The following is a 27,204-nucleotide window of genomic DNA, read 5'->3' as shown; positions in this document are numbered from 1 at the left end:
ATGAAGATCAAAATTTTCTGTTGGATCATTTTTATGACAGTGAAAACAAAATAAGTTCTTTGCTTTTAGGTGTGATAGACATTGTCTTAGGGCCATACATGAAATATGTTAAGCAATCCAAATGGAATTAGAGGAGTGGGCTCAGCTTCCAGGCCACCATTCCGAGTTAACGCAGAATATGCAAATTGTACTGAAAGGAATCCCAACAGGGTTTTTCCACTGAGGCTCAAACTTGAGATCATTACATAGAGAGCTTGAAAATTCCCAAGAGGCATTTTGGGGCAAGGGAAGAAGGCGGGTTTGCTAAGAGCGAGGTGTTGTTTTCCATCTGCAACAAGCTGTCATATTTTGAAGGTGTTCTATAAACAAGAGTGAAGTATTTAGGAAAACAGATTTACTGGAACATTCCCAAGGATTTGGGAGTTTATCTAAGCTAGTAAACAAACAAAAGGTCCCTGGTTCTGAGGCTGATAAAGAAAGCCGTGCATAGGACCCGGTATTCTCCCTCACCCCCCGGGCCTCCTGCCATTTGTGCCTGGGAACGAACTGGCTGGGCAGGTTTTCCAGATCCCTCTAAACATTCCTAAATAACTGCACTCCCCAAATTACAGTCCTCAAGGGTCTCGTTTCATTTTCTGAGAATTGGTAACAGGCCACTGTGGCTGATGAGATGAGCAGGGTATCCAAGCAACTATTGTGCAGTTGGTGAATGAAGGCAGCACGGCGCCGGATGCATTGGTGCTCCAGGTGACTGTCTTAAACCAGAGCCCGGAGAAGTTTGCCTCAGAGCTGCCCAGATTCCATCTGAAAATCATCTCATATCTCTAATTACCACCAGGTAATCGGAGATTTATCTTAATCCCACGTGTTCAGCCGAGGGCCCTGAGATCTTGGCCGAGGGTCCCTGATTAAATACCCCTATGACTAAGGCACAGAGCTTGTCTGCAAAATGATAATAAATGCCACTCATTCTTTCAGTTAACAAATGTTTATTGGCATCTGCTATGTTCTTTCTAATCACTATTTTAAATGCTTAGTTTATACCAGTAAGATAAAAACAAAAAGCACACATAGGTCTCTGCCTCATAGAACTTACTTTCCAGCCATGAAAAACAGACAACGACAAAAGAAAAACTTACATTAAATGAACATGTTCTATATGTTATGGGTTGGATTTTGCTCCCTAAAGAGACCAGTGTTGATGTCCTAACATATACATATAACGTACCTCCTCTTTTGCAATGGGGTCTTTACAGAGGTAATGAAGTTAAAATCAAATCATTAGTGTGGATCCTCATGCAGTATATTTGGCGTCCTTACAAAAAGGGACATTTGGACACAGACAGAGACGTGTACTGAGGAAGGGCAATATGAAGAAGCAGGAAAAATGCCATGTGCAAGCCAGGGATTGCTGGTGACCCCAGAGGCCGAGGAAAGGGGCCCAGGACAGCCTCAGCCTCAGAAGAAACCGGCTTTCATTTCAGACTTGGAGTCTCTAAATCTGTGAGACAAAAATTTCTGTTGTTGAAGCTGCTTGGTTTGTCGGTGCTTTATCAGGCAGCCCTAGGAAACTAGCACCACACGGTGTCTGTTACGGGCTGGATGGTGTCTCCCAAAATTCATAGACTGGAGTCCTAATTCCCTAGGACCTCTGAATGCGACCTTATTTGGAAACAAGGTCATTGCAGATATACTCTCTTGAGTAAAGATGAGGTCTTATTGGAGTAGTATGGGCACCTGATCTAACATGACTGGTGTCCTTATAAAAGTGGAAAATTGAAACGCAGACACACACAACAGGAAAATGCCGTGTGAAGATGAAGATGGAGGTCAGGGTGATGCCCCTAAAAGCCAAGGAAGGCCAGAAATTTCCAGCAACTGCCAGAAGCTGGGACAGAGGCCAGGAACAGCTTCTCCCCTACAGCCTTTGGAAGGAACCAGCCCTGGTGACACCTCGATCTCAGACTCCCAGTCTCCAAATCTATGAAACATGCATTTCCATCCTTTAAGCACCTCCAGTCTGTGGTGCTTTGTTACAGCAGCCCTAGAGAACTCAGGCAGCATATAGGAAGGTGACAGATTGAAAGGAAAAGACACAGTTGAGGTGGTCAAGAGGAATTGCAGAGGCTGAAGGCAGTGGGGAGGACCCAGTGTGGGGTGAAGCAGATCTCTCTGGACAGCCTTGAAAAGGGGCTGTTGAACAAAGACTTGGGGATGTACAGGAAACCAGGTAAGTGAATTTTTGGGGGAAGGTTTTTCCTGCAGAGGAAATGGCAAGTGTGAAGGCCTGAGGCAGGAGCATGCCTGGTTTAATTGAGAAACAGCAAGGGGTCAATCCAAAGAAGAGGAGCATGAGATGAGGTCAGGGAGGTAACAGTGGAACCAGGTCATACACGGGCTTCTACCTTGAGTGACCAGGCACCCATACGAGGTTTTGAGAGAAAAAAATAATGAAGCAGTCTTGGTTAAAACAAGCAATTCTTGTTTTAAAAGAATACTGGTATGCTGTGTTGAGAATAGGTTATGGGGGAGCGAAGAGAGAGATAGGGAAACCAGTTAGGAGGTTCCCACAGTGGCCCATGTGCCAATGAGGATGGTTCAGACCAGAGCACGACTCAGACCTGCCTCAGAGGAGGTAACAAGAAGAGAATTCTGGATAAACGGTGAATGTGTGCCCCAAAGTCTTTCCTGGAAGGTCAGATGCACCTAGGACAACAGGAAAAAGTCAAGGTGACTGCTGTGTGTCTGCCCTGGGCCACTGGGAAGATGGAGTTGCTGTCACCTGAGATAAGAATGACTGTGCAGTGGCAGGTTTTATGGGGGTAGCTGAGGAGTTCAGTGCTTGGCATATTGAATGGAGGTCGAGTCAACATCCGGCAGATGTTGGCTAAGTAGCTGCATACACAAGATTGGAGTCTGAGGGTGGGGGTCTGAGTTGGAGATATGAACTTGGGTCATCATCATATGTCCTGTGTGTAAAATCAGCATTCAGGATGACATGGATGGAGAAGAGAAGTCCCTTCCATCATTTGTCAAGTACAAAGTCAAAGCGGGCCTGTGCCGTGGTGTGTCAAGGAAAGGGTGTAGTTCAAATCCCTTATTTTTGCACAGTGGTGCTTTCTACACCTAAACTGTGCAGGTGAAGTCCAACAGCCCCTTTCTACTCACTGCATGGACTGCCACCTCCTAGGGCCACCAGGCTCTGGGCTTCAGTCTTCATTCTGGGGTGTTTGTCATCACGGGGAGCCATGCAATCCTCCCCCAGTGGACAGAAGCAAGTTCAAATGCATCCTGGCAACACTAAGATTGTTTTCTAGACCAGATAGAATTGTGATGGGATTTCGAAGAACAAACTCACCTACCAGGTGATTCCTCCAATCTCCAGGGCCAGCCTCAGAAGGCAGAACTGCTGGGGAGTTCCAATTGGATGCCCCCATCCCAGTCTCCACAAGCAAGGTGACTGCAGCATTCCCAGGCCAGCGAGGACACTTGGCAGCCAGCACTTCTCCCCTTGAAGCAGAGGCCATGGGCTTGCCGTGCCTTCCTGGCCCCAGGAGCACTCAGGGGCAGCCTATTCAAATGCACAGCAATATGTTTCACTGTCTCCAGAGGGCTGCTGAAATCCTACAGAACCTATAAGAAGGCACTTAGCATATTTTGTATTTATAGAGAGGCTTTCTACCAACAATCTGTGCGGTACAGGTCTCATTTCATTAATCCTCGCAGCAGGGGGGTAGATGGTTGGGAAGAATTGTCAATTTTACCTAATGTTGAGACAGAACTGCAGAGAGGTTAAATGACTTGCCTAAGGCTATATGATAAAACAGTACCAGAGTCAAGATTAGAGCCCTGGAATCTTGACTTCTGGTCTACTATCTTATACCTTTCTTCAAAATAGCATAATAAAAGTGCACTAAATTTGAGAGTTTAATTTTCTTTGCGACATTCAGCATGTTGCTTAACCTCTCCCTGCCCCAGTGTCTGAATCCATAAAATGGGGATAGTAATACTTGTCATCTAGCTTGTCACAGAAATAGTATGAATATTAATCTTTTTAGTGATTAGACCTTTTGGAAATAGCTGCCATATAAATTCAAGGTTTAAGTTAAGATCACAGACAACTAAGTGTATATTATCCAATGAAACAGATAAATGAATTGATTTTATTTTAATGGTAGTAAAAAATATATAACAATGATAGCAAGTTTTTGAAGATATTCATTTGCTATATCAACATGGTGTTTTCTAATGATTATATGAGGGTATTGCAAAATGGCTTAATTTTAAATGTCTAATCTTTTCCAAAACCGTCTTCCCAAACCCTTAGTTTTCTGTAAGTGGTAGAACCTGATTTATTTTTCAGATAAAATATACTAGGTTTACTTGTTTTGTGAAATCACATTTGTAATAAAAGGAAACTAAGGAAGAACATGGGAAAGGTTTTGCAATTTAGTCCCTTTCCTCCATATCTTTGCTGAAAGTCCAATATCCCCTGTAACTACTAAAATGGTGGTGAAATTTGGATTTATTTCCCACTTCCCAGGTCTGGTCTAGTCCTCCACATTATCCTGAGCAAAGTACTCAAGAGTTAATGGAGTCCATGGTAGAGTGTTTGCTGCTTCTGTTTGAAATCAAACATCTGATCTTTATCTGCGGTGACAGGTTTAAGGCCTTTCTCCTCTGACAAATTTTCAGTTGAAGAGGAATGCAAACACTGGTATCGGGACAGTTGTATAAAGGCCTAATCTGAGCAAGCCAATATTGGCAGTTTGATCCCTAATGAACAGCAGAACCCTGAAGGGCCCCACTTGCCAGAAGGGAAAAAAACAAAACAAAAAACATCGAAGCAGAAACCTCTGTATGCTTTTTCCAGCACCTTAGTGGCTGTGCTTGGATCTGGCAGGGGAGACACGTAACGGAATTTTAGTTGAGAAGTGTTGGCATTCTCCTTTAGCCCTACCAGGGATGGAGGGCACGCAGTCACCCAGGAAGCAAATGAAAGCAGGAGAGAGAATCAGGTCACAGAAGGCCTCAAGAATTAACTGGGTTTTCCCTTGACCCTTAGAGGGTTCTACCGTGTGGAAGTGCTGAGTTCTGTGTTCCTCTCTGGGAACCTAATACTCTGAACAGTGAATTTGCCTACCATGTTTCCATAGGCCTAATGTATTAATGAACTTGGCTGACTTGGGGAACTTTACAGAGAGTACTTTAAACTTCCCTACCGCGCAACATGTGAGTATCCAGAGATCCAGAGAGGCTCCTTAGGAAACGCAGAAAGACGAACTTGCTACAGAACTAGAATATTCCAAGCATGTCTGAGATAGGCCCAGTGCAGTCAAATATTATATTTCATATGTGGGGAATTCATCACTACCACAATAAATGGGAATGTTTTAAGTCAATTTAGCCAATTCTTTTTTGTTTGTTGTTTGTTTTTGAGACGGAGTCTCCCTCTGTCACCCAGGCTGGTGCGATCTCCACTCACTGCAACCTCCACCTCCTGGGTTCAAGCGATTCTCCTGCCTCAGCCTCCTGAGTAACTGGGATTACAGGCATGTGCCACCATGCCAAGCTAAGTTTTGCATTTTTAACAGAGACAGGGTTTCACCATGTTCCTCAGGCTGATCTCGAGCTCCTGAGCTCAAAGTGATCCACCCGCCTTGGCCTCCCAAAGTGCTGGGATTACTACCGTGAGCCACCGCACTCGGATGAGTCAATTCTTTTCTGTTATATTAAAATTCATGTGATATAGAAGAAACTTGAAAGAAAATAGATGGTAGAGATTTCTGACTGTGACTGGCATATAAAATTCTGTAGAGAAAACTTACATCCTATCCTCTTGTTGCCCTGATACAGTATGAACTAATATAACCATTAGTACCATGGAAAATTGAAACTAAAATTTGAAAAACTATTTTGTATATAGTCTAAAATATACTACAGTATTTGATATTTGTTCTTTGGTGGCATGACTTTTCCCTTTCTTGTTCTTCCCCCCTCCTCCATCAACCACTTACAACTTTTGTTTATTGAATGGACAAATATTCATTACTCAGTATGTGCAAAGTGAACTGTTTGGCTCTATTAGGAAGGAAGACAAAGATGGGTGAGAAATGGGAAAAAAATTAGACTCTCACCAGAGTCTTCTAATCAAGCCAATGCATTCTGATCACAGAGCTCTTCGATAAGATTTCTCTGGTTGGTGGAAACCCATAGACCTGATGGTCATTCAATCTCACTTCCAACTGGTGGGTTTCTGGCTCCCTCTGCACCTGTGACTTTGGTGTATTGTCAGAGGCGTATACCTGTGTATTGTATTTGGTGTATGCCTTCTTAGGGAGTCTTGGGTCTTAGTTGGAGGAAGAAGTAAATTCTAAAGTCTTTTTTTTTTTTTTTGTTAATAATGGCAAGCTGACCCTTCATCTAATCTAATCACACCTCACATCAGGTTAATTTGTAAATCAATCCTCTTACATTATTAATCATCACAGAAAACTAGATTTAGCACCATACAGCTTGGTTAATCCTCCTACAACTCAGCCTGTCAAACCTCAGGCCCTCTCTGTTCCTCCATTGTGTTCTCTGGAGCTCAGAATCCACCTTAGTGGAGTCCAGGGAACCACAACCACTGCAGAGAAGTCAGATCCATCATCCTTGAAGGCTGACCCCTCCAGCTTCTTTTAGTGGCCCAGTATTGAGCTTGGTCACCTGTCTGAATAACACAAGACCTCTTGCTGAGACAGCAGCCTTGGTAAGCAAACGCCTTCAACTCAACTCGGGTCAGATTAAGACGTTCTCAGGAAGCAAAAGGACTCCTGTTCTGGATGAGTGTTTTCAGCACTGCCTGCAGCTAGGGTGGCACAGGGGGAGGAACCATGGCGGAGGACCTCCTGTGGTATGGCCCAGTGTGTCCTCATCCAGACGTGCCTTTCTTTGGGATGTGTACTGCAGGGTCTGCACTCTGGCTGTTCGTCCAGTGGATGTTGTGCCTTCTCAAACAGGCCCATGTGACTGGCTGGGTGAGCAAATGGTCTCGGAGCCCGTACACAACCTGCTTATCTGAACATATTCTTCAACTTACTGCTCCCTGCATTGGCTGCCCCTGAACAGGGGTCTCAAATCAAGGATTATGTTTTCCTTTATCTTATAGACCTCAAATACTGGAGGCAGGCAGGTGTCTTCTTTGCTCTCTATTTAACTTAAGACCATTTTCCTACTTCAAACTCCTATCTTATTGGAGACACTGGTTATTGGCCATCATGTGTGCAGTCATCCTCCAAACCCCCAGCAACTCCTCTCACTCATTAATGGATTTAGGACTTGGAGCACTCATTTTAGCTCCATGATGGCACCTGTCATCATGGGTGGCAGCTTAAGCATTCGTCCACATAGCTAACTCCCCACGCTCACCTTTCCTGGCTCGACCCTCAGCTAAACCATCTTTTTATTCCATTTGCTCAGCCAGCCAGTCACATGGGCCTGTTTGAAGCTGTGTAATTTCTGGTAACTTCACTACCTTAGAAATCTTGCCTCTAGGGATCCTTTTCTCTGACATCCTCCTCTTCACTGCTCTCCAACACCGCCCTGACTTCTGTGGAGGCTCCGCACCTGTCTACTGATCACAGTGGCTTGCTCCATCAGCAAGTCCTCTTCACGCCCTCACTTCTCTCTTTATTCACCTTATTTTCTGTGCACCTTAAAATCATCCTTCATACCCCTGCTGCATTCTTCCTCTGAAGCAATATTAGTACTCTAAAAGCTCTCTACCTAAATATTACTGGAGACAAAAATCATCCAACCATGCAGACTGGACTCACGTTAAATTTACAACAAATCTTAAAGGGCACTCAGAACCATCAGAGGACCCTACAATGCCTCCTATTCTCTGCAGTGACGATTTCATGACTTACTCTTTCCTCTAGCCTAACACCCATTTCCCCGTACACCACCGGCTCATGACCTTGTTGCCTATCAGAGAGAAAATGAGGCTCCTCAGAGAAGACGCGCCTGCCTTCCCTCCACCAAACCCAAGCCCCATTTGCTGTACAATATATGTAATTTCAACCAGCTTTAAGTGTGCAATTCAGTGGTGTTTTATTCGTCTCTGGAGCTTTTATCTCTTCCCTGAAACTCTGTACCCATTAAGCAGCAGCTTCTCACTTTCTTCTCCTCCCAGACCCTGGCAACCAGCATTCCACTCTATGAATTTTCATACTCTATAAACCATAAGTAGGTGAAATCATAAAGTATTTGTGCTTTTATTTGTGCTTTTATTTCACTTAGCATAAAGTCCTCAAGGTTTATCCATACTGTAAAAGTGCTTTTTTTAGGAAAATGAAAAAAGAGTCACAGAGAATTTAAACCTTCTTTGATAAACATTTATCTTCAAGTAACTTATCCAACCCAAACGACACTTGTTTAAGAAGTCTAGTTACAGCCCTTCTTCCAGTAAAATGAGCACAGCAACACCATGCTGACTGCTTCTTTCCCCCTGTTAACTTCCCAAGTGAATTTCTGGTGGCAGTAAAGTGGCATCACTATGAGCCCTTCAGTTCATAGTATTTCAGATGTTTTCTTTTCTACATCAAGTGTCTTACTTGAATTTTGGGTATGCATTTACCTTACTCTGGTTTTACATCAGGCCTTTGGACCTGGGTATAGAAAAGATAAAACAAAGTGTCAAGGGAAATCCTTGGTTCACGGGGCTGATCCTCAGGCCCTGTGAGTCTTCGCCCCAGCTATGTTGGTGCATCTTGAAACTTGAACCACCTAGAAGGAAACCTTACACTACAGGCAAACACGGAAATGGCCAGAATCTAAAGCACCTGTTTCAGTCCCAAGAGCTGTATGTCTGCCTGCTTCTGACTTCACCCTCCTGAACCCTCCTGCTCTAGGCCATTCTTGCTAACTCTTTCAACCATGCCTGCTGCAAACCCTTCTGTCTGAATGGAAAGATTTCTTCACAGGGTTCCTCAAGAGATTAAAATACATGCTGTGTGTCCTTCCACCACCCCACTCAAGTAATGGATTTATTCTTTCCGAGGGCTGCTGGTTCTGCTTTTCATCTATTCCACCTCAATTCCCCCTACTTTCCAAAATTCATCTATTCCACCTCAATTTCCCCTACTTTCCAAAAATTCAAGGGTCACAAAAAGTTACCATGTTCATTCTTCCTCTCCATCACATCAGGGAGAGAGGTGCACTGGCCACGTCTTTCTTTTCTGCACACTTGACGAGGCTGAGCCAGCTGGAGTTAGAGGTGTGGTGGTGGTGATGGTGGTTCTGTGCACTGTGTGGTGACGTGGGCAGGGTGGCGAGTCCTAGGGAAGGGAGGTCAATGCCCTGGCGTGACTTACAGTGGGTGCCAACTCTAACAAGTGGAGGGGTGCTTCTAAGGTCCTTGGGTTTCAGCTCACTCCTGTGCTCACATTCATTCTTTGACAACAGAGCCATGACCAGTCTGCAGGCAAACTCCTCTGAGCAGATACAAGCATTGCAGGGAGGGCTTGACGGGCACCTAGAAACTTTGCTGTCCACCCAGAAACATGATCACTGACCTGCAGCCACAAGAGTGCCGGACCACATGGATTCCAAACAATTACTTCCCTCAGCTGTTAGATTTTCAAACGTGATCTATAGAGTGATGCTGACAGTAGATTTTCTGCCAGCAATAAAGGTGGCCTGATTCACAGAATAATTACTGTATGCAAATGAATGTGATTTTCCTCTGCCCTTTTATGGATGACTCTGCTCTGCCATTCATCAGGGCCACAAATTTCACTTGGGAGGAGACGGATTTAAAGAGACAGGCGCCCCTGGAGCTTTGCAGTGAACTTACTAAATCCAGGCTAAGTGTCTTCATAAATAGACGTGCATATGCTAGAGGGGGCTGCCAGACGCTGACCTTTTTATCTCTGTATGGCTGCTTGGAAAACTGTTGAGAGAACATCTTCCTTTGTGCCCTTCCAGGTCTTCTGGGAGCAGTGTCCTGCAGGTTCTCGTGTCCTGCGAGTCCCATAGACCTGGTGGCTTCTCCTTCACCTTTCAGGGTAGCCCCTCCTCTGTGATGAAACAGAGGAACAGAAAGCATTTCCCATACCTGGCTCTGCTTCTGATGAAATAATAGCAGAGACAATTAACAAGAAGCATTGTTTTGCTTGATACTGAAATGTAATGGAAGGAAATACACAGTAAAAGCTGGAGGTGCAATATTCTCTTAAAAACCTTGGGTTTCATGTCTTTGGTTCTGGAGTCTCTGGTACCTAATGATATCCCGCTGGGTCAATTCATTTCTTCACGAGTGTCTGTGTGTAGTTACCTATGCACAGTGGGTGGGTCTGCCCTCCTCTACTGCAGTGGAGGTGATGTTGAGTAATCCTACGGAATGGAGGGGGTTGTCAGTCCCTGAGGTTGGGACCAGAACACGAGTGTGCATTCACAGGGGACCCGCAGAACATGATGTGTCATTGTCAAATATCAGCTTCCGCATTTGCTCCCAGCGTGCAGTGTGCACCCTCGTCCTTTGAGTGTGGAAGAAAGGGGGGTGTGATTGTTATAAATGGGAGAGTCCCACCTGTGAGGGGGCTGTCTTGTTACTCATATTGTAACAATATATTGATGTCAGCACATCTCCAACACATTTTCTTCCACTGTCACTTAGAGAATAAAGGAAAGACATGTCAGTGTTTACATGTACGCATGCAGCGTACACCACGGTGGCCCATCACAGCCTTTCCCAAATAAATACCAATTAACATAGAAATTTTCTGAGTGCAAAACAGGTGAACCTGGTCTCCAGAAATTCCTTCAGATGATGCCACTAAGTCTTCTCAGTGGTTCATGGGAGAAGCACAGATGGTTTTACAGATGCGTCAAACCACGACATTATTTTAAAACAAAGCTTCAAACCAATCCCTCAGGATGATACCTTTTCTTAGGAAAACCAAATTTTCTTCTCTTCACAAATTATAAGAATGAATAACACCTTTGATTAGTAATTTGTCTCTTAATTTCATTCTTTTTTTTTTTTTTTTTTTTTTTTTTTTGAGACGGAGTCTCGCTCTGTCGCCCAGGCGGGAGTGCAGTGGCCGGATCTCAGCTCACTGCAAGCTCCACCCCGGGTTTACGCCATTCTCCTGCCTCAGCCTCCGGAGTAGCTGGGACTACAGGCGCCCGCCACCTCGCCCGGCTATTTTTTTTGTATTTTTTAGCAGAGACGGGGTTTCACCGTGTTAGCCAGGATGGTCTCGATCTCCTGACCTCGTGATCCGCCTGTGCTTCGGCCTCCCAAAGTGCTGGGATTACAGGCTTGAGCCACCGCGCCCGGCCTCTTAATTTCATTCTTTAATACCTACTTTGATATAACATAAAAGACAATGTTCAAAAGAGATTCAATATTTGATTGCAATAAATTATAACTCCATTTTAACCTTGTATACTACAGTGATTGCATGTACTGAGAATTTAGAGAGTAGATAGGGAAAGATCCAATAGTCCACTTGAGAAATTTTCCCAAAAAACTAGATTTATTGAAAAAATTCTAAATAATATGTTTTATGTTGATTATACATAGATTTGTGTGAAAATGTATACTTACTTTTATTTGATAACAGTCAAAACAAAAGGTAATTTATACTTGCCAGAGTTGAATGCAAATTGACAATTTTAATGTCTGTTTAAAAAAAAAAAATCCTGAAACACAGACAGCAATACTAAAGACCACATGACGTTAACAAATGAAAGAGGGTTGAGAAGAACAGATTTAGAGGCCAAGTGGCTTGGTTAGAATTAATTCTCAACAAGTCTATCACCCTCTTTTATGGGCTGACCTGTGTCCTCCCCAAAAAACGTATGTTGAAGTCCTAATCCTCTTTCAGAGTGGGACCTTATTTACAGAGATAATCAAGTTTAAAGGTCACCGGGGGACCCCTAATCCAATGTAACTGTGAGCTAGTAGAGAGGGGAAGTTTGGACACAGAGATGGATGTGCATACAGGCAGGATGCCATATGAACTTGGAGGCAGAGATGGGGGATGCATTACAAGCCAGAGGACACCAAAGATTGCTGGGAGCCCACCAGAAACTCAGAGAAAGGCATGGAACAACTTCTCCCTCATATCCCTGAGAAGGAACTAATCCTGCCTTGATGTCAGACTTCCAACTTCTAGAACCTAGAGACATAAATTTCTGTTGTTTAAGTCCCCCAGTGGTAATCAGTTATGGCAGCCTAGGAAACTAACACACCTGCATTCTCTTATCAAGACATGGGGTTAAAACCAGAAATCTCTGTGGGCAAATAAGACAGTAGCAGCCTCCTGTTGGTCTGCAGCAGGAAGAGACGGCAGAAGACAGTCATGGCTCTTCTCCTGGGAAAGGTTTCTGCTCACCACCCAGAGCTTCAACACTGTGGCTTCAATGACAACTGCCAATCATATTCCCTTACATCTCCAGGCGACAGATGATTGGCCACAGGTGTTGGAATGTTGGCTTGTTAGCCAATTAGAGCATGGAGAAGTGATGGCGTTTCTCCCAGGGCTGGAGATGTAAAAGCCTAGGACTGTTGGCCGCCAGGTATCCCTTAGAATGCAAGAAGCTGGTCTGTAGCATGAAGGAGTGGAGTTAACATACAGAACAAGGAGGGTTGGTGGAAGAGAACAAGAGGAGCTGGTGGTGTTTGAGTTCTTGCTCTCACATCCTCAAACATCTGCATGCAACTTTATTTAACTGCACCCCTGCCCTGACTTCAGCTTGTTTACATGAGCACATACCTCCCCTAGGCTAATTTCAGTTGTATTTTTGTTCTTGCAAGTAAGCAACTACACATTAACATACCACTCGAACATTAACTTGCTTTTAGTATTCCTGAATACCAAAAATGTATTTTGGGCTTCTTGAGCAAGTACCTAAATTGTTATCACAGATTTAAAAAGAGTTCAACTATAAGGCCTGTGAATTTAACATTACTCAATAAATGTTTTTATTAGACTGAATACAGTGTTGGGATTCAAGGTTACTATTGTGCAGGTAGTCAAGGTATTAGTAATTCTGATGTTATAATTTTATTTTTACAAGTTATTTCTTCAAACCCTGTTCTGTGTCTTTATAACAAGTTGCACTGACATTGAACTAGAAGGAATATTGAGTTGCAATTTTAAATATTGCTCATTTTTAGCCAGGAACTCACTGAACTGAGACAGACAGTATCTGAGCATTTGTCAATTCCTGTGAGGGACTTATAAATTCACCTCTAGACTCTTCCAACAGTGTCTGGTTTTTCTTGCCATGAGTTTGTGCCTCCCCCAATTAGAATGTCTACTGTCACACCATTAATCTTTGTAAAACCCATTCAATCATCCATGTGTTCATTCATTTGCTGTTATTTATGCATCACGATGTCATGTGCCTCTGTACGCCCCCTTCTCTGAGAGATGCTGTGAGTGCATAGGTTCAAGGAACACAGCCCCTGCCCTCAGGAGCTTTCCGTCTGGATGTAATTCAAGTGAATCCTTCACTCTAAACCGGTCAGGGGTCCAAGGCTGGCAAGACCAAGTCCAAATGCCTCAGTCTGGCATTCGAGGCACTCCTTTGATGTGTTAGACCTTTTATACCAGCTGGATTGATTTTTATTCTATTATTTAGAGACACTACTGAGACTACTTGACTCTGACCAAAATTTTCCACAATTTTCCTGATTCTGAGATTGTACTTATGTTTCCTCACCTTTAATACCTTTCTCAATGGCATTCATCTTTTCAAATCACATCCCAGCCAAAGGTCACACCTTAGCTATTCCAACCACAGGACTCTCTCCCCACTTGAAATTCTATAACAAGTTTTAGAATTTTCTTTTTAACTAGATTGTAAAATAAGGCCACATCTTTTAGTGTAAGGATGAAGTTTTATCTGCCTTTTATCTCCCATAATATGCCTCAACATAGGCCAGTCAATATTTGTTGATAAATTGATTGATAATTATGTGGTATTCATTGTGTCCTTCCATGTTTGACCGAACTTTTGATGAGCCTAGGATTTGACTTGTTAAGAAGAACACTCAAATCTCAGCAGCCTGTTTTGACTTCTTTTACCTCCTTCACTGTCTAAGGAGGGGAACACGAGCCTGGCCTTTGTTGACCCTTTGGGACTCAAGGTAACCAAAGTATTTCTTAGAGGAAGCTGGAAATGCATTTGACTCTAAAATTGAGAATTAAGCCAGCATCCAGGGAGGTAATCTGAAGCATTCAAATAAATTGCCAAAAATTAAGCAGATATCACGTGCTAGAGCATAAGACCTCAAGACAGCTATTGATGGCCTGGGAAAATCCACAGCTGCTGGCAACTCATCTATGAATTGGCCCATGCCCCTGGGACCTTACCGACGGTACATGGTGGACTTCTTGATAGGTTTCAGAGGGGAAGAATGAACGTGCAATTGTCTATCACCTTGGAATGTCAACCAAATGGCTTAATGATTTATTTGTATTCTTTGGTTCATTAATTCATTCATAAAGCCACCATATATGTCTTATCACCAGTCACTGCTGGGTTCAGAGAGTCTGGGACACCCGTGATCTGGAGAGCTTGTAGTTTATACTCTTTCTAATAAGATGAGTGTTGAACCAACAACTACAGTCATAGTAAGGGATTACAGGAGCACGTCCTCCACCTCCCCAGTAAATGGTAGCACCCTCTATGCCGTTGCTTAAATAAAAAACGTAGGGATTTTCCTTGACACTTCTTGTGATAGATATTACCTATGTTCACCAGTCGTTTCCTTCTATTATTTCCATAGAGAATGACACTTGTTCGACCCTCAATATTAGACATGACCAAGTGACTTGTTCTCACCAATGAGCTGTGAGTGGAGAGGATGGGCATCACCACTGCATGGAAGCATCGAAGAACTAGTGCAGGATTCTTCATATTCTTTCAGTCCTTATTCAGCAACTACTTATCTTTCAGATGGGGAAGTCTCCATCAGCCTGAGTCTTTGGATGGGGACAGCATGAAACACAGTCCCCTGCTGCCTTTTCTATAAACATGGATCAAGAAGGATAAATTAACTTTTGTTTTAGGCTGTTAAGATATTGGTGTTATTTGTTAAGCAGCATAACCTAGCCTACTTTGGATGATATACTTCTCTGTCCCTCAGTATCATCTAACTCCTCAGGGATTCCTCTTGCCTCTACTTTAAAACAGGTCCTGACTTTGTTCACTTCTCACCATCTTCATTCCTATCATCCTAGCCCAACCTGTCTTTTGTCTGGATGATTGCAAGAGACCCCTCATTGGTCTTCCTGTTTTTACTTTGGGCCACTTAAATGACTTTATACCCATAGATATTAGAGTAACGCTTTTAAAACTTAAATCAATTCCAACCATGTCAGTCTCCTAAACCCTTCGAATAGCTTTTTCTCAAAATCTAGAAGAAAATTTAAGTTACCACCCATGGTGGTGTAGACACCCTGCGTGGTCTCCCTCCTATCTTCCTATCCTAACTCATCTTATGTCACTTTGCTCTTATTTATTACACTTTAAACTCACAGCCTTCATTTCATTTCCCAAAACTCCAAGCTGTCCTCTCCACCTGGAATGTTCTTCACTCATCTGACTCCTTCACTTAAATGTCACCTTTTCAGAGAGACCCTTTTTGACCAGAAAACCCAAGGAGCTTTCTAGCACATCACAGTCTTTGAATGTTCTGCATAGCGTTCGTCACCATCTGATGTTTTTCTTGCTTGTGTGCTGTTTGTTTTCAGTTTATCCCCACGAGAATGTCAGCTCTTTCAAAACAGGGGCTTTGCCTTTCTTGTTTATCACTGTATTTCCCTGGAGCACAAGAAAGTCTTTAGTCAAAATTTGTGGACTACCTCCGTGAATGAGTGAAACAGCACGTGAGTGAATGAGTCGAGTGTGAGCTGTCACTACAACGGGGGGACTGCTGGGCCCACAGGGGCCTTGGGGTGGGGGAAGGGCAGCAGAACCTCCGGGACTCATGGACAACAATTCCATAGGCATCTTTGTGGAGGCCTCTCGTCCCGCCCCGGAGAACTGGTCTCTAAAAATTAAAGACACAGCGAGTCAGTGAAATCTTTCCTCCTTAAGACAGCAAGAGGGAACGAGCCCTTGCTCCAGCACATCAGGGTGCAGGATGAAGCTTTCCACCTGCCACGCAGGAACGTTATTCCATTGGTGGAAACCCCACCTGGAGATCCTTAAAGATCAGATAATATAAAGATGTGGTTTAATGTTTACTCTGCTCTGGAGCCCAAAGATTATATTAACAATCAATGATGAAAGGCATCCCACAGAAAATCTCCATTAGACATGTCTTCTCTATGTAGTATCGATGGCTTGGAAGCCATAGAAAACTATGGACTTAGTAAGTATTTCAGTGCTCATTTTCTCTTTTATTTGCAGACGCAAATAAATAATATCCAACAGAAAGAGTGAGATTAAATGACTGACATGACTAGCCTGTCTTTGTATTATTGAGAACATGTTTACATTTGTGTTACTAGGGTCTGGGTGACGATCTCTGCCTTCCCTTTATTCACAATTTTGGTGGCAGGTAAGAATTCTGTTGGGGCCACAACACAGACAACTTTTGATACCGTGAAACATCAAACCATATAGATTGCACCTACTTTTGATAATTTAAAATAGTATTTAGTTATTTTGTTTCACCTTACTATCTTACATGTTCTTTTCTCCTTTAAGACAACGTCATTATCACTACTTACTGTAATTCAAGCGTGGTTAAAATATTACATTAAATTTCAACATAAAGGTTGTTAATATGGGATGAAGTATTCAAAAAAGGAGTGTCCTGGGGCAGATTCTGATTCTTTAACCCTAAGTCCTGGGGTAGCTTGGTGAGACATTTATGGGCTTCACGGAGGTGCTGGGTTTTGGGATGCGGCACCGAAGAATTCATGACATTCTTTGTTTAAACAGAGATCCCTCACTCTTAAGTTTATTGAAAGTGGTCACTGCTATGCAGAGTGAAACCACAGAGAAATTTATTTGGCCCCAGGATTGTTGGCATTCGGACTGCAAGCTAGGTAAACTGAGACTTAGAACAGATTCAACCTAACAGTGAAGGGAAGCAGGGGTGTGAACTTCGGTTTATCAGTTTGCGGGACTCCAGACTCAGGCAATTTTCTGGACAGGTGGTATAGATTTTTGTTTTGTTTTGTTTTGTTTTGCTTTTTGGTTTTGTTTTTTAATAGCAATTTAAACTGGAGTGGCTGCTATTCACCACTAAGATTTTAGGCAAACTGCCAGACCGTTTCTTCACAAAGAAGAATTGGCAAATGCCAGAAGCCTGCTGGTTTTGCTTTGGTTGTGCGTGTCATTTTTTTTTCGTGGCTTCACCACTCATCTCTCCTAGTCTTTTGTCTTAAACCTGCATAATGTAGTTACAAAAATCTCAGGCTTTTGCGCTAGGTTGATGAGCACATCCTTCTAATGCTGTCATCCTAAAAGAATTCCAGGAAGGAGGATAAGATCCAGAATAACTTGGTGAAATCCCATGAAGTTTTAATTCTGGGAAAAGACTCATACAATAGGCTCTCTCTCCCATCCTGGATGACCAGGCCATTCTGACTTTTCCCTTTTCTTCCCGACTCCCAGCCAAGAAGTTGGCCTTGTGAGTCAGAGATATATTACTTCAAGTCAAAGATTCCCACAATTCCTTAGAAAGATCAAAGGATTTCAAATAAACAAACAGAGACATACCACTGGAGAACAGTGAAAAGAAAATAGAACATCCTTTCAGTCAAAATATCCTGCAGTATCTCCACATACTGCCTTGTGACAGAGGACAGGCAGAAATGACATTTCTTGTAACTAATCAAAAATAAAATCCATGCTGAGTGTGAAATGCTTTGAAAAAGTCAAGGAAAAGAAAACACAGACTCTATTTCAGGGTCATTTGACCTGGAATCTTGACCATAAGTGCTGACTGGGGGTGGGAGAGGAAGCGTAAGGGCGGAAGCAGTTGTCCATCAGTGCTGGGAATCTTGAATAAGGGGAAACACCCACCACACAGTTGGTGTTCGCGTTGTGAATCACCATTTAACACATGATGTCGTTCGTTACACAACGATTTCTACATTTTTGGAGGGGAGGTGACACATGAGGTTTTCAGTTTAGTGGGTTTGTTTTATTCAATAGATTACAAACAAAATGTTTCTTTGTGTTGAACAAAACCATAATTAAATTATGAGATGTTAGTGTAGAAACCTCATGTTACACTCAACTAGTGATGTTTCAAGCACAATGTGAAAGAGAAGCTTTTATGAAAGAATGTTTTATTAATATAACTCCTAAAACTTTACATCTTGAAACCAAAACTTTGTAGGGTTCATTGTAGCTGCAGGGTTTCTTAATGTTTCATTTCTCTTTGGTTGATGCACTCTTAGCTTTCGGTCTCTCTGTTTTGCCCCTTAGCTTTACACACACAGACACACACACAGACACACACACACACATACACACTGATCTCATTTTTAGCTTTTTTTTTTTTAATAGTGGTTGCCCCAGAAGAACTGGTCTCTGGTCTCTGCTAGAGCTGGTGCCTGTCACCGCCGCCCCTCACATGCCTGGTAATTAAACTCTGACTGATTTATTGACTGACAGCCAACAAATCCCAACCCGGTTTTTATGATATACATACTTCTCCAGGCTAAATTTACTCAAACAACAACCCAGTCAAAGCAGAGGAAAGGCGGAAGGAGGCAATGGGGGAGGAGAGGGGTAAGTGATATGAACATAAACGTGGAAACCAGCTTTAATTGGTGAAGGGAGACATTTTGCAAAAGAAAGAAAGAGACAGAAAGAAAGAGAAAAGAAGGAAGGAAAGAGGGAAGCAAGGAGGGACAAAAATAAAGAAAGAAAAAAATTCAGTGCAGAATCTTTTTTTTTTTTTTTTTTTCAAATCCCGAGTTCTGGGGAGGCAGGGAAAGCTGGTAAACATCATTACTTCAGCTTTCAGGTTCATTGGAACCGCCTCACGTACAAAAGCGCTCTGAAGGGGAACACAAGACGTGCTTGCAGCTAATATTACAGTCGAGTTCCAATTTTACCTAAGGGAAAGCAGCTTTATTAAAAGTCATGACTGAAATTGCATGACAGGTGCCAATATCCTCCGCCCTGACAGATGTGTCAGTTTCAGAATGCCATTTCCTTGTCAGCGTTCCCTGGATGGAGCTCCCCACACTGCCATTTGTCTCTCTTCCAGGAGATCACACACGCCCGCCGTTTGCCTCCAAGCTGCACTGCGTTGTTTGATATGTGGAATCCTCACAATGAGACTTATTAAAAGACAGTCCATTATTTTTATTTAGAGCATTTCCAAAACAAGCAGAGCGCACACAGAGATAATTTAAAAATCGTGTGGCGGGTCATCTCCAGGCCAGCGTGGCTCAATTTGAAATGCATAAAAAAGTAGAATTTCTATCCTTCTCCCACAGCCACATCACACGCACACGCACATCACAAACACACACACACACACACACACTTTCCAATTCATAACGGGCGTGATTTGAGTGACATTTAACCCTTGACTAATAGCCCTGACAGTCCAAAGCCCTATTTTGCTATAAACCACAGGCGCTTTCAACATGAAGGATTAACCCTGCTTCCTTTTTTCCCTAAATCTTTCTTCCTTTACTTCTTTTTTTTCCCTTATTTCCTTGCATCCCTCTTCTATTTCGTTACAGGGGGCTTTCTCATCGCAGCAATAGATATAAAATACTCCTGATTGGCTGTATTTATGGGGCCTTTTCGTCCTCCTGTTGGTTTCAAACACAAAGAAAAATGGTCTCTCTCGACCGTGCCTGGTTTGAACAGCAGGTAAAGCTGCAGCCGCCTCCTCTCCAGCCTCGGATGGAAAATTATTACAGATGAAATGATTCCGCCAGGGAAATGGTGAGAGACAAGTTCCGGCTTAAAGGAGACTTGTGCAGACACCGGAGGCTGCGAAGCCCGATGGATTCTGCACCACGACAAAGTGACCCGGGCTGGGGATGGAGAGAAGGCAGGACAGCGTTTGGAGAGCTGAGCCACACCGCCAGTGTCAAGGATGAGAATTCACTAACACCACTATTTGTTCTCAGGTGAGCACTCCAGTTTCAGGCTTTCCTATGACTTTGTCTCATGGAGTTAGAGCCAAGTGAAGTCTCAGCGTCGAGGGACATTGATTGTGCAAGCTCGTCCCATGCACTGTGCATCCTGGTCAGCCTTCTCAAACCCAAGCGGCATCTGGCAAGTCGTCCCCGCCATCAGGACACATTCTGGAAAGGCCTTTCGGGTCAGCATTCAGGTGTGGTGCACACAACTGGGAATCCTGGCAGTGCATTTGGGAAAGGCAGGCAAGGCCTACAGTTCCACTCTTCCTGACTCTCTCCAGAGCTGTGTTAGTCTCTTGCTTTCATGAGGATCCTAGCGAGCCACAAAGCAGAAAAAAATTAAATCGTAAAGTGAAAAACACAACAACTACCTTCCGCTTACTGCCATAATCTTAAAATGGCAGACGGGCTCCCCAGGATGGGCCATCTTCTGAGGTCAGCCCTGGACCCTGGGAGACTGGTGGCGAGGCGGCCACACCACCACCTCGCCCTGTTTCATCTGAGGACATTCAGAACAGAAGATGCAGCTGAGGAAATTCATTTGCATTTGCTATTTGTTTATTGAGTGACTAGTAAGGGACTGTGCTAAGTGCTGGGAACTAAAGAAGACAGCAGATATGGGGTCTTCAGCTTCAGAGAGGCCAAAAAGTTTTTTTTCCTCTTCTTCTTCTTTTTTTTTTTTTTTTTTGAGATGGAGTCTCGCTCTGTCACCCAGACTGGAGTGCAGTGGTGCGATCTCAGCTCACTGCAACCTCCATCTCCCGGATTCAGGTGATTCTCCTGCTTCAGCCTCCCAAGTAGCTGGGGTTACAGGCATAGGCCACAATGCCCATCTAATTTTTGTATTTTTAGTAGAGATGGGCTGTCACCATGTTGGCTAGGCTGGTCTTAAACTCCTGACCTCAAGTGATCCACCTGCCTCAGCCTCCCAAAGTGCTGGGATTACAGGCATGAGCCACTGCGCCTGGCCGGCCACAGATAAATTTAAGCCAGTAGCATGATTTCTTACACTGTTTTCCTTAATAATTATGTGATTTACATGCCACTTCTGCTGAATCTATTAATTAACCACTCAATATTTATTCTGTTGTGAAGCATTACTTTGCACCCCTCCTTTTGTCATTTCTTATCCTATAACCAGAATTAATATGCTCCATGCTCTTACTTTTGGCAATTAATATAGCTCCCATTATCTCTTCATTCTTACCTATTGATTTGCTTAAGATTTGCTAAAAGTTCAGAAGACGTGAAGCCATACTAAAGGCTTTGTTTACTGGGGGTGGTATCTGCTGCTTATTTCTGACTTTGGGATATATTCTTGTTATCATCCTTTGGTTGTGAAGATCACCAGAGGAGAAAGCAACGTCCAGGACTGACTCTCTCGTCCTTCCCCAGAAGACTGGGTTGTGGTCTCCCCTGCGCTCAGAGGCTGTCTATCCAAACCCAAACATCACTGCTCTTCCTTGCTGTTCCGCCATTTGTAAACATTGAAGTCATTTTTTTTATTTTTTTTATTTTTCATTCACTTGTCAGATATTTCCTTCACTTTTTCAACCAATATTAATTAAACGCCTGGGGCCTGGTGTTGAATAAACACAGACACTTATGCCCTGTGGATCTTAAAATCTCAGGAGTTCTGAGCTATCCTTGTACTTGACTGTGGTCAAACATTTTAAAACTGCTTTATAAGCAGATCCTTTAGATACGTGTTACCATCTATATATTGTTACCTCCCAGCCTTAAGTGAAAGAGGTTTTATATATTATTTTGGTTAAAAAGAGGCATTTGTACTTCCTTTCAAAAAAGAAAATTATATAAATTTTCTATGATTATTTTGTTTCCTTGGTCAGAAGTCTTTGTTGCCTGGTAAAGAAACCAGATGCTTTTTTTTGGCTTTCAAGTCTCTTCCCAGTCTAACCTCAACCTAATTATCTAGCCTCTCTCTTTGCTGCCTCTCCTGGCCCTGTCCATCTTCTATGATCTGGCCACTGAAACCTATCTCTGTATCTTTGTATATGCTATTGCCTCTGGGTCTATAAAAACTGTATGCAGTCTTCATTGCCTTCTGTACTCCCTCTTCTCTCCTCTCTCTCTCTCTCTCTCTCTTTGTGTAGATCTCTAATACAGTGCTTCTCACTGTCCTAAATGTAGTTTCTCATTCTTCATGTCCTATACCACACTGGAAGCTTCCCAAAGGCAGGATTCATGTCTTCTTCAAAAACTTTGTATGCATAAAATATCTCCTGGCACAACTCAGTGAGGTTACATGAACATTTTCCAAATACAGCTAAGCTTACCACCTCATTGACTTTCCAAGTATGATTCCCATAGTTTTGGAATGACCTCCCACTGAATTGCTACCTGCTGAAGCCTTTATTTTCTTCAGAGATCTTTCTTTGAGTGGAAAATCCAGTTCCAACATGAAGACTTTTTCACATTCCTCTAATTGGATCCCAGTGTTTTCTTTTGAGAACATGCAAGAGCATTATTAATATCTTTATTGTGCTGTTACCTTCTACTTTGTAATAAAGTTCTGTGGGTACATAACTTATTAGCACTACCAGATTTGAAATATCTAGAAAGCAGATGGTGATGGTATATAGTTTGTATCTCTCATGTAACAAAACATAAAAGCACAATGCCTATTACATATTAGGTGGACAACAAATGCTAATAGAAGGGTTAAATAAATGAATGAATGCACGGATACGTTCACATGCTACTCCAGTTTTAAAATCAACTTTTAGCATGTCACATTCTAGCAAGCAGGTCTATATACTTTTTAATTGGATATCCTGTTTCTTCTCTTAAAGGAGAAGAGACTAATGGATGAGAAAAAAGTTTGCTTGGACTCGACACATTCTTTGAAACACCTCTCTTGGACTCTCACTTAAACTGCTTTTAACTACTCACAAGATCATGGTTTCAGTAACGTCTGACCACCAGGAACATTAGAGTTATGAAGATTACAAGTATCCTATAAAATATACAATTAAAAACAGAGAGCAAAGCAAAGGGACCCATGAAAGAATGGCGGTAGCATGAACAAGTCAACACAGCAGGCACGTTCCTATGAGCTAATCACAAAGCGGTTGTCAAGCAAGGATGTTTATTTTAAAATCTTATGGGCCACTTTGACATGTAGGAAGTGTGTGGGGATTTATGCTTAGTTTGGGTCACTCAAGCCAATGGTACTATTTGTTAGGCAGGCACAGGGGACTCTGCTAAACACTGTGACTGAAAGTAGAATGATTAACAACATTTTTGAGCTTTTTCAGGAAGTAATTTTATTCACATTTCAAGAACCTCAGGGCATTCCAGAATCAGAGTTCTCCTTTTCTTGTTTCTATTAGATTTATTCTTAGGCTCTATTTTAAAATCACCTAAACACACTTTTCACTACTGAAAGTGTCTCATCTCAGGTCACTTACAGAGCCCCCATTGATCTGGCATTACCAGAGGTTAGGAGCTTGGAACTGGACCTACATACACTTCCATCTCTCATCTAACTTTTAAAAGATGTTCTTTATTTCTTCTGTTTTCACAAAGAATTTAGAGGAACAAATCTTCTTTATTGTCTTAAAACTGAGAAGTTCAATCAATGGATTTGTCACAGAAGGTCAGGAGGAAGAAGAGGACACTGGACAAAATTCAGTGAAGAGGGGAAAAGGAGAATGAAAGAAAACTGAGAATGTTTTTCTCTGATTAGGAGAGACCTGTACTCCCAGATGGGGCAGTCCTTAATGCACTTCATTATTTACAGTATCTGGTCAAACAGGTGAAGGGTTGAAAGGATTGGATTATTAAGAGGTGGGATGTGTTCTTAGTGGAAGAAACTTAGACTAATGGAAGAGTAAGGCTGAACAAAAACTAGATAAGTGAACATCATGGCCCAAGGATAGGTCCCGTCCAGCTTCCTCAAGCAGGTCCCACCTCTTCCCGGGGCAAACTGTCTTTGCATGGTGTTATGAGCGATGCAGCCCCCATTACTGAAATGCAGCTGCGTGTGCGCACAGAAATTCATTTGTGGTCAAATAATCAAGCTCAGTCACTATTTTAGAATAACTCATTAGTAATTGTATAAAAGTGTTAATACACCAGGTCTCACTGCTGAGTTGAGAAAAGACCCTCAGTTTGTAAAAGTTTCATTCTTTCTTGCCAAATTTAATCACTCTACCACTTTACCATACTTTATTTTTATTGCCCACAGTTACTAGCATAAACTCAATGCAAAGAATCTTTATTATCCTAAGTCCTTATCCCTCACATTTCTGCACCTGTCTGTAAATAATCTATGTGTATTTGCATCGTGCAGTAAACTTGCAATATTTCTAACATTATATTTGTAAACCAAGTTAGAAAAAAAACCCCATCGAATTGAAACAAGTTATATTGAAAGCAGGCAGTTTAATTCAGTCCTTTCCAAAAGTTACAGTCTTGCATGTACTGTTGTTTATTCCTACTTTTCTGGAATACTTAACTATCCCCCTTCACTCATCGCTCTCATCCAGTCCCTGGGAGTTTACTCTTAAAAACAGGTATTGATGATAACCTAGACACAATTTTGATGTGTCCAAATGTAAAGAAAATCAGAGGGGAAGCTTATGCATTGGTTTCCTACTTTTCACCAGCAGGCTCAGGGTATAGATTCTTAAAGCAGGAAGAGAAACCAAGTCTGAAACTACCCAGAGTAATAATGTGGAATGCCGTCTCCTTTGTGGCAGAGAAAACTGAACAGATAGATTATGTTGCAATCAGGAAAATATTTCCCTTACTTAATGGATATAGGTTAAAGAATCTCAGAAAATCATTGGTGCATGTGGTGTGTGTGTGCGTACATGTGGATGTGTGTGTCTGCATGCTCATGCATGTTGTACACGTCTGTATGCACATGTATGTGTGTTTGTACGCTTGTGTATGCGTGTTTGAACCAACGGGTCTCTTCAGAAGATTCAGACAAATGATTGGGAAATATTCTCACTTTACACTGGCATAGAGACCTCAGAGAAGATCAGCTATAAATGACCAAGTACAGTCTAGATCACTCACATATAGACACCTCCTGCACTCAGCATCTGTCAGCCACCACTGGAAGATACTGTGTTTGCATAAAGGTTATAGGAGTCCTGCGAGTTTCCTTCTTGGGGAAAAACAGTTTGGAGGGTTGCAGAGATTTGAACTTCTTTGCAAAAGTTTCATTTGACTTTTGAGAGGAACCACGCTTATTCTGGTATGCTTTTCCATACATTAAGTTCCCTCAGCTACCTCCCGAGCTTCTAGCAGAGGCTATGAAACACCATGACGTACAAAAGTGAAGCCTGGGCAGACAAAGCAAGAAGTTTCCCCGTGAGGTAGGCGAAGACAGTGTTGGGCTGCTACTCTTGAAAGATGCCCCCTTGGTGTGTCCTGTAACACCTCTATCATGGCACATGACTGCCCACTGAGGGGTTTCAGAAATGACCAGCAGCAGGGGCAACAGGGGTCCTAAGCCCAACTATGAGGTTTGGGAAGGAACACAGAGCAACAACAACAAAAATCTATAAAACCACCCAGCAGGGAGAACACTCAAGGACTGACGTGAAACAAGCTGCTTCTTCCCGTGTGCACCAGACGGCACTTTGGTGGTGATGGGGGTGATGAGGCCAAACCGGGCTATAGGATAACAGCCCTTACCACACGGCATATGCTCACCTCTCTTCTGCTGCTGAACTGCAGGCTCCTGAAGAACCGCTGGGGTAGTTTGTTTATCACGCTATCTGAGTGCTCAAACCATAGTAGGAACTCAATAAATATTTATTTTATAAATGATTGAATTTTGTTGAAATAGAATAATTGAAATTTAAGCATATTTCCAAGTAGTTAAAGGTGTGGAAAAGAAGACAGTGTTTTTCTGGATAAAGTCCCATGGGCAATCCTGGCTAGAATGATGACAATGACATTGACATTGTGTTTTCTGTTCTATGCTCACTTTTTCCCTTCAACAGCCCTTATGAAAAGATTCCTGTTTAGTGATACACATACAGGCGCGTGCGTGGACAGGCACAGGCACACACATTCATTATCTTCTAGGGGTCTAATTCAGGCCATCTGCTCTTTCATAAAAAGTGATAGCTTTTAGATTCCTTTAATGTTGCTACTTATAAAGGATCATAGGTCTGTATAATAATTAGTCTTTTCCTACTAATTGGTGACAACTTGAATCCCCTTTTATCTGAGCATCAAAATGTTTTAAATATTAACTAAGCTTTACAGCCTCTCGGTATGATGTGTGCCGTGTATCTGTGGTGGAGCCGGGTCAGCTGGCCAAGGGGAGCGGGCCAGCCAGGGGCCGGGGCGGGATGGCAGGGCCTGTCATGGGCAGCATCACGCACAGGTCACGGGCAGCTCAAACCCAAAGCCGGTGGAAGGTGGCGGCTTCTGAACTTTGGAATTCCGTTGTATTGAAAAACGGGGCTTGACTCCAAACAATGCGACTGCCCAATTAGACTTTTAAAAGTCAAGTCAGTCAAACAACTCATCTGACATTTCACTAATACAATCAGCGGAGACAGGCAGAGGAACCTCGCCATGCATGTAGGTAAACCACTTCAGCAAAGGCACGATTTTGAAAGGATTCACACCATGTGCTTAATTTAAATGTTAAGTGAGCTGAGCATCATTTTGGGGAATTGATCTATACGATAGCTCTGTCTGTGCTTGTGGGAGTGGGATATTTGCAGAGTAAAATTTGTTTATTATATGTATTTGTAACTTATTGTATTAAATTATTATTTAAATTTATTTATCATGTAAAAGATTTTATTACACGATTTAAATTATATATAAGTTAAATAGTGTCAGTATTAAAATTATTTAATGACCACGTAATTGTATTATATATTAATTAATATACCATAATTGTATAATTAATTCAGGTAATTATATAATTATATATGATTAATATTATTATATTTAGTTAACATATTCTATTTGTATATTATATATTAAAATGAAGTCATTATAATAGCAATGCTTTTTAAAAAATTTAAATTTGTATATTGTGTTTTAAGTTTATAAACCAGAGTGATGCCCA

This window comes from Rhinopithecus bieti, unplaced genomic scaffold (assembly GCF_001698545.2).
Source record: "Rhinopithecus bieti isolate Rb0 unplaced genomic scaffold, ASM169854v2 scaffold_84002, whole genome shotgun sequence".
Taxonomy (NCBI): domain Eukaryota; kingdom Metazoa; phylum Chordata; class Mammalia; order Primates; family Cercopithecidae; genus Rhinopithecus; species Rhinopithecus bieti.
This window is presented reverse-complemented; position numbering follows the sequence as displayed.